The 8,148-nt window shown below is 42.4% G+C and overlaps 1 long non-coding RNA gene across 1 annotated transcript; it reads right to left on the reverse strand.

Moving 5' to 3' along the window:
* Positions 1-1,527: 1,527 nt before the first annotated feature.
* LOC120231779 lies at positions 1,528-6,972 on the reverse strand. Its single transcript, XR_005528418.1, has 3 exons — positions 6,899-6,972; positions 6,085-6,167; positions 1,528-1,764 (listed from the first exon to the last, which is right to left on the reverse strand). It is a non-coding gene; the product is annotated as an uncharacterized LOC120231779 (long non-coding RNA).
* Positions 6,973-8,148: the final 1,176 nt, after the last annotated feature.

An 8,148-nucleotide genomic window follows, 5' to 3' on the forward strand; every position in this document is an offset into this window, starting at 1 on the left:
TATGTTAGGACCCATAGTAGTGGGGAGCTCTGGTTAGCCAAAAAGAAGCGTGAGGGAATTAGGTGTTTGGACTCTCCTGCCCGTCTCCGATAGAATTATTAGTGCTTATTTTCACTCCTTTCCAGAATCGATCTTGATTCAAAGATCAACCCAGCGTAAATAGGGGTCAGCCTGTGCTCCTATATAGTTCTAAATTGCAAAATCCCTACTTCTTTTCCAGGATCATGGATTAGAGTTCTGATTCACTTCTCTTGAATAGTCAATACAGAAGAACTGTTTTTATCCCAGTCCCCTTGATTAGAGCCCCTACATTCTATCTAATTACTTTAGTAAGCTTCTTACTGTCTTGTGAGATACTTCAAGAAAAAACCATAAATTTTTGAAGAAAAGTATAATAAAATATTTTAAAAAGGTATATTCACATCCTAGCTTAAGAAATAAAACACAACAGTAGAGTTGAAGCCTTTCGTTTCTTCTCCCCTGAACATATTTCGTATTCAATCCAGTGGTGATCACAATGAAATCTACTCAAAAAATCCTCCCTACCCCCTTTTTTTCTTCTTTGACATGTAGGTATATTGTATGTGCCAACTTCCCTTGCTGTAGGTCTGAGCATATGATAGAATTCTGGCTGAAAGAATGTGAATGGAATGGAAGTACACCACTTCCAAATCTAGCCCATAATCCTGAATAATCCTCCAAGCTCTCTCCTTAACTGGCTGCATGGAGAAGTTTCTGAAGTTCCCAGAGGGGGATGGGGGACTACAAGGAACATAATTGGGTCTCCAAATGACTGCATGGTGCCGTTTTTCACTACCAACTTCACTGGACTGTAACACGAATGAAAAGTGGACTTGTTTTGAGTTAGCCTCCTCTCACCAATAAATTAATTGTTTCTATGCAGTTATATAGGCTTTTACCCCCCGAAGAGTGCATGTTTTCCAACTTACAATAATGGAACTAAATTGCATATGTTTCTTCAGCATCTTGGTGTTTTCACTCACCATTGCTTGTGAGATCCACCCATGTTAGCAGGTAAGGTATTGTTCTATCAGTTTATTTTCACTGCTGTAGAATTCTCCACTGTATAATTTTGCAAAATATTGCATAATTTGTTTATCTATATCCCTATTGCTGGCTATTTAAATAGGTTCATATTTCTTGCTATTATAAGTATTTTTAATGTTTATTTATGTTTGAGAGAGAGAGACAAAGCATGAGTGGGGGAGAAGCAGAGAGAGAGGGAGGCATAGAATGTGAAGTAGCCTCCAGGCTCTGAACTTTCAGCACAGAGCCCAACACAGGACTTGAACCCCCAGACCCTAAGATCATGACCTGAGCTGAAGCTGGATGCTTAACCAACTGAGTCACCCAGGTGCCCCATATTTCTTGCTGTTATAAACAACGCAGCTATGAAAATTCTTATATCTACTAGTGAAGGTAGTGAAGATAGATAGGTAGATGATGGATAGATACCCCTAAGATACTCAGTGAATTGACATTTGCTGCATGAAATCACTTCAAAAGTTAGTGACAACACAACAGCCATTTATTTAGCTCACAATTCTGTGGTTTGGCGCTTTAGGTTGAGTTCAGGCTTTGTTGGTTTGAGCTGAGCTTTTTATGTTTTTATGAGCAGCTCAAGATGTCTTGTGGCTTTTGGTCTCAAAGGGTTAAGCTGGGATTGTTCATCTCTGCTCCGTGCATGGTCTTCCCTCATCCCCCAGCAGTCTGGTTCAGGCTTGTGCCTAGGCTGTCAGGGTTCTAAGGGCAGCAAGAACAAAAGCTGTAAGGTCTCTTGAGGCCCCGGCTCAGAATTGGCCCAACATCACTTTTATTTTTTTTTAACTCTTTTTAATGTTTTATTTATTTCTGATAGAGGGAGAGAGACAGCATGAACAGGGGAGGGTCAGAGAGAGAGGGAGACACAGAATCTGAAACAGGCTCCAGGCTCTGAGCTGTCAGCACAGAGCCCGATGCGGAGCTCGAACCCACGAACCATGAGATCATGACCTGAGCCTGAGTCAGACGCTTAGCTGACTGAGCCACCCAGGTGCCCCCCAATATCACTTTTAACACACTTGCTTGGACAAAACAAATCACAAGACCAGGCTACAATCACAGAGTAAGAGAATAAACTCTACCTCTTGATAGAAGGATATGCAAAATATTGCATGGAGTTTTGTAATCTACCGCACCTAAGAGTACAATTTCTGGGAGCTCCTGGCTGGCTAATCGGTAGAGCATGTGACTCTTGATCTTGGGGTTGTGAGTTCAAACCCCATATTGGGGGTGGAGCTTACTTAAAAAAATTTTTTTTAAAAAGCAGTATTGGGTACTGGTTAAGAGCATGGACTCTGGAACCCTGTAGCTTTGCTTGGATCACAACAGTATTGGCTGCAACTATGACCTTGGCCAAGTTTTTCAAACATCTCTATCTCTTAGTTTTTTCATCTTCGAATGTTCTTGGTCACAAGCCAGTTTGGGCATACAAAGACTTTATTGGAAAGCTACTGCTTGGCTCTCTTAATCAATTGGAAGGCTGCACAACTAGGCTTAACATATGGGCAGAGACTAAGACAAGAGCTGGGAGAGGTTGACAGTAAAGAGCTCAGCCAAGGCCAGTTTTTGTTAGAGAGAAGGGAAACTCCCAGGCACTGGGCTGAATACTATGGGGTTCAGAATGATGCATGACTCTGCTTCACCCCTAGTAACCCCTGTAGAAACAGCTTATAATGAGGTCACTTCTCCACTTCTGTCTTACCCTACTTATAGCCATCCCACACCCAACTCTGAATTCTTTTTTCTACAGAGACTTACACACCAGTGTGAAGTCCATTTAGCAGAGATCCACTAACCTGTCTTTTATGTTTTGGTTGATATTTTACCCTCTTTCTCTACCTTTCCCTTGAAAACTTGGCTGTTCTGGGTCTCCCTACAGTAGGTAAAAATTCAGAGCAGAAGGAATTCCTAGAAACAAATATAAACTACAAACAAACTTATGGCAGAAAGGAAAAGCTATACACTAATGGATAAATAGGTTGCTTGTGGCAGTTAAAGTAGAAATGGGAAAAAAACTAGGTAAAGAAAATAGTCAAAAGACTAGCTGACTGACTTTTCTTATTCCGTTTATGAGAAAGCCATGAGTTTATTCCAGGCTATCCTGGAATTGTGTATGTGGGTGTATATATAAATATATATGTATATGTATACAGATTATGTATATGTATAAATACATACATATATATACATATGTATATATACACACAGATTATATTTTATATTGTGTATATATGTGTATACATATATATGTATCTATATGTGTGTGTGTGTGTGTGTGTATGTATACATTCTGTTTATTGACTGGGTTCCCCAGTTTTTGTAGGAGAAATTGTTAAGAAATTACTAGAAATCATACGTGAAGATAGCTGGAGATCAGTTTGGGAAATCAGTGCATCCAACAAGCATTTATTGAGGATCAATTATGCGCCAAGTAGGACCTAAAGCTTCACAGGGGCTCACTGAGCTGACTGCGTGATGAAATATTCAAGGGGCTCATAGCCTGGGGAGGTCTGGAGGGGAGATAGCGAAATTAACAAATATAATATACTTAGTGGGTAAAACAAATAGACTAAAAGCAGTAACCAGAACTAACTATTGAGATTTTTCAAGCTATAAAAGACCACTGATAATACCTAACTGATCACATCAATTTCAAAAGATATTCTATATATATTCCCTTTATTACATTACATACCAGGGACTCATTTGCATGAGAATATCTGCACCACACAAGGATTCTAAAATGAAGAGCATCCTCTATATTTCAACATGAAGAAAAATTTACCCCAGAATGGTCCATATTACTTTAGGTATTTAGTTTCACTCTGCATAGATGGCTTTAACGAAGGCTAGGAACCATCAGTGACTGCCCTGGGCACGTGCCAGAGTCATCGTTCTGCCTCTGAAGGAGCCAGTCCTGGTCCAGTCACTTGCTGTGATTGTTTCCTACAATTACCTCTTCCAAGGACTGTTCATTTTCTCCTCTGATGATTCTTTATCCACTATCGAGTGTTTGAAAGGAACTAAATGGCATTAATTGTGTTTCTCACAAACAAATGCCTTTTCAGAGGACCATAAAATAGCAGGTGCAACATCATTGGAGCGATTCCTTCAGATGGTTGTTTTGAGTTTGGATTCATTCTGAGCTTGGATTAGTAACGCAACCAGGCAAATTGCATGAGAGTCCACTCATGAAACCACTCCTTAAAAAGACAGTAACTGGGAAAATGTTCTTTTCTAGAGCTGTCAAAATTCAGAGTTATCAGTAAGTATTTGTAACTGACACATTAGGTGTGGGGGATGGGAGAGAGAACATTGTTGTTCCTCTGGGATCTTACAGGGGTTGCTGTGAACACCCTAACGCTGACAGCTCTGTTACAGACATGGCCACAGCCAAAGCTGTGAGACTTCGCTGGAAAAGCAAGCATGAAATCAGAATCCTAAGTCTCCAAAAGAGTTCTTTTGTAACTCCATTCACTGAAGCAGACTATTAAATTAAAACTAGCTCTTTCAGTGGCCAGAGACTTCTTCCCCTTATAACTTAGCTGATGACCAGGGTTCCCCGGGAGGCTCAGTTGCTTAAGCGTCTGACTTCAGCTCAGGTCATGATCTTGCAGTTTGTGAGTTCAAGCCCCTTATCAGGCGCTGTGCTGACAGTTCAGAGCCTGGAGCCTGCTTGGGATTCTGTGTCTACCTCTCTCTCTGCCCCTCCCCTACTCATGTTCTGTCTGTCTCTGTCTCTTTCTCTCTCAAAAATAAATAAACATTAACAAAAATATTTTGAAAAACCAACTAAGCAGATGAGCAAGAACACTAAAACTTTGATGGGCATAAAGGGCAAAAAATCAATTAAAATCACATTGACTTGTCGCAGAATTGTAAAGGGTGGCGAACTGTCTTCATTTTCAGTAAAGACTCTAACCTCCTGTGACCTTGAGAAACTGACTTTGGGCTCAGTCTTTGTTTACTTATTTATAAAATGGAGATAACAATGTCTTCTCATTTATTGTGAGCATTAAATAAGACTTCCTGTGTAAAGTGCCCAGTATTTGGCAAATGCTCAAATTACATTGATATACTCATTTACATGTGAATATCTGCATCGAAGATGGAGTCTGAAATTAACTCACTTTCTACCTAATCTTTGCCTCTCCTTCCCGTGTCTTATTATTTCTACACTGTTCTCAGTGTTTGAATATTCCTTCCTTGCATGCCTCTTTTCTCAGTCATATGCACCTCATTATAAATGAAGTGGAATCGACTCTTTCTCCCAAAGCTACATGATACATACATTGTCAAAGAATAAAACAAAACCAGAGGTGGTTTTGTTTGTTTTAAGGAGCTCAATCAATATACTTGCCAGATAAAGACTGACAGCAAAGAAGAAGCTCCCCAAATCATTCCATAAAGAGTGGAGTGATGGTGGTACTTGTGATGTGCTAGAAAAGCCAGAGTGGGGGTTAGGGGAGGTTCTTGGTACTTATACTAATTCAGAATTGAAAACCTAGGGGCGCCTGGGTGGCTTAGTCGGTTAAGCGTCCGACTTTCGCTTAGGTCATGATCTCGCGGTTCGTGGGTTCGAGCCCCGCGTCGGGCTCTGTGCTGACTGCCAGCACAGAGCCTGGAGCCAATTTCAGAGTCTGTATCTCCCTCTCTCTCTGACCCTCCCCTGCTCATGCTGTCTCTCTCTCTCTCCTAGAAATAAATAAAAAATATTAAAAAAAAAAAGAATTGAAAACCTAAAGTCTACATAGAGCAATATGATCCAGAAGTGTTTCCATGGTTGCTTAAAATGAGTCTCATAATTCATAGGTCAGGAAATGTCTTCATTTGGGTCCAGGAAGGGTCTGGCTTCCTGGTGCTAATTCAAAATTCAACATTATGTAGCAGTGCTAGCTAGTTAGTACCAGCTGCGGTGAACACGGCATTCGGCGTCTATCTATTCTAGACAGGAAACAGTAGGGCTGAGACTACAGTGAGAAAGGTTGGTGCCTAGGGAGCAACATTTAAGGACGAACTTACTCTTCCAGTTGTGCGTGTGGCCAGTGCCTCCTTGTGTACTCTGTCCTAGCCTTTCCACTTCCCTCATCCGGGTCTTGGCCCTGCTTTGAATACAATTGTAGGGACGTTAGACTTTACCAAGCAGGAAGAGGAAATGAGGCATAGAGTGTTTTTGAGCGGAAAGAAACCTTAGATACCATCTCTATGCTATTTTTCTCATTGGGAAAGGAAGACAACTGAGGTCCAGCATAGACACATAAATTATTTAACTCATAAAGATGACACAAGTCTTCTTAGGCCACCTGGGAGCTCCTGCCCTCCTCAGCATGGAGTCTGATAGTGCTCCTGGGATACTTCAACATCAGGGTTTTAATGGGTGCGTTTTTTCCTGATTTTATCAATAATGGGAATGCAGCCAACATGTAGGACTTTACACTTGCTGGGCTGGGACACGCTTAGGGAAGGATGGCATACATCAATCCCTGCCTTGGGGACAGACACTGGGCAGAGAAGCTTGAGTCCATCATTTCATTTCATCTTCACAATACCCATGTCAGGGGGTTATTTCATCTTTGAAAGTTGACGAAACTGAACTTTAAAAGCAGAGCTAACAATAGGCAGAATTGGGATTTAAATCCAGGTTTCTCAGGTTCTGTGTCCTCTCAAGATCTTTTGGTGCAGTAACAGAAAATCCAACCAAACTATCATAACCCAAAAGAGATGTGTTATCTTATATTACCGTTGAGGCCAGAAAGATCCCTGGCTCCAAGCTCGGCTACACCGGTCATCTAGTCTCAGCACCGCCTCCATCTCTCAGTTCTCTCTCCCCAGTTACCTTTGTCCTCAGGCTCAGGATGGACAATAAGATGGCTGGCAGCAGTTCCTGGTGAACATCCTCTCAAGTGCAAGTCCAGGAGAAAAGAAGGAAACACTCGAAACAATCTCAGCCAACATATTGCATTCTATTGGTTCTGACTGTGTCACATGCCCCTGCAGAACCAATTACAGTGGCCAAAGGGAATGTGTGCTCTGATTGGTCAGGCTTGAGTCCCCTGCCTGCTGCTAGAGTCACAGGTGGTAATATACCACCTGAGACCCCTGGTCTGAGGATGGAGGGGTTGGTTCTCTCCTCTGCTAATAGAAGATGAGTGAATGACTAAAAAGCAAAACGTGCAGCTAACACTTCAGGCTCCTAAACCGGATGCCATTTATAAGATCCGAAAAGAGCACGTAAAAACAGACCACTGGGGAAATATGCTTGAGGCTTAAGAATTGTAGCAAAACCTCCCTAATATTGCAGGATTGTGCACAATTGGGGCAGAGAAGAGGCAATGTAATGTAGCCTCCTAAGTGTGGCATGGTGATGTGATTGAATCAGACTTAGAGACGAAAACGAATTGCTCTCACATTTCATCAGTCATCAGAGAGCTAGGATGTAATATAAATGTTGACCTACAGATAAAATATGTATCTGATGTAAAGTCATCTCAGTTTCATTTCAGGATCATGTTAAAAATAAATCCACCAGGTGGCCCGTTGGATTTGAGTCATCAGGTAGAAATGCAATCAATGTTCCGTGAGTACTCCAGTGTGCGCTATACCCAGTAGCAGGTGGGGAGGGAAGCTTCAGTTGGGGGAGAACCCAAAACAGGAGACTGAATCAGCAGAGTCAGATGCTAGGAAGATTGGCCTGGGAGGTGGTATTGGGAGCAGGCAAAGAGGAAGGAGATTTGGCCCTGGGTCCTGTGGGGTGTGCGTCAGACACTTCACAGCCTCCCTGCCCCACCAGCTCTGCCTGCATCCAGCCTGCCAGGTCCCGCGTGTCTTTGCTTGAGGACATTCTGTAGCTGCAGGAGACTCACTTGCCATGCATGGGAGAGCAGAAGACCCAGGGGAATAACCCCCGTGCCACCCCAGCCCTCACCAGTGATGGGGGAAATGGATGTCGGAGCACTGCCATCTTCCTTGCCCTGTGTAGTAACGCAGGGACATACATTTCACACTGGCTCCCCAGCTTTCCTCAGTGGGATGGAGCTGCAGTCACCCAAAGCAGTAATGGGCTTGCTAATGCTCCCTATATTGTTT

The sequence above is a fragment of the Hyaena hyaena genome, unplaced genomic scaffold (assembly GCF_003009895.1).
Source record: "Hyaena hyaena isolate Hyena2069 unplaced genomic scaffold, ASM300989v1 scaffold_62, whole genome shotgun sequence".
Lineage (NCBI taxonomy): Eukaryota > Metazoa > Chordata > Mammalia > Carnivora > Hyaenidae > Hyaena > Hyaena hyaena.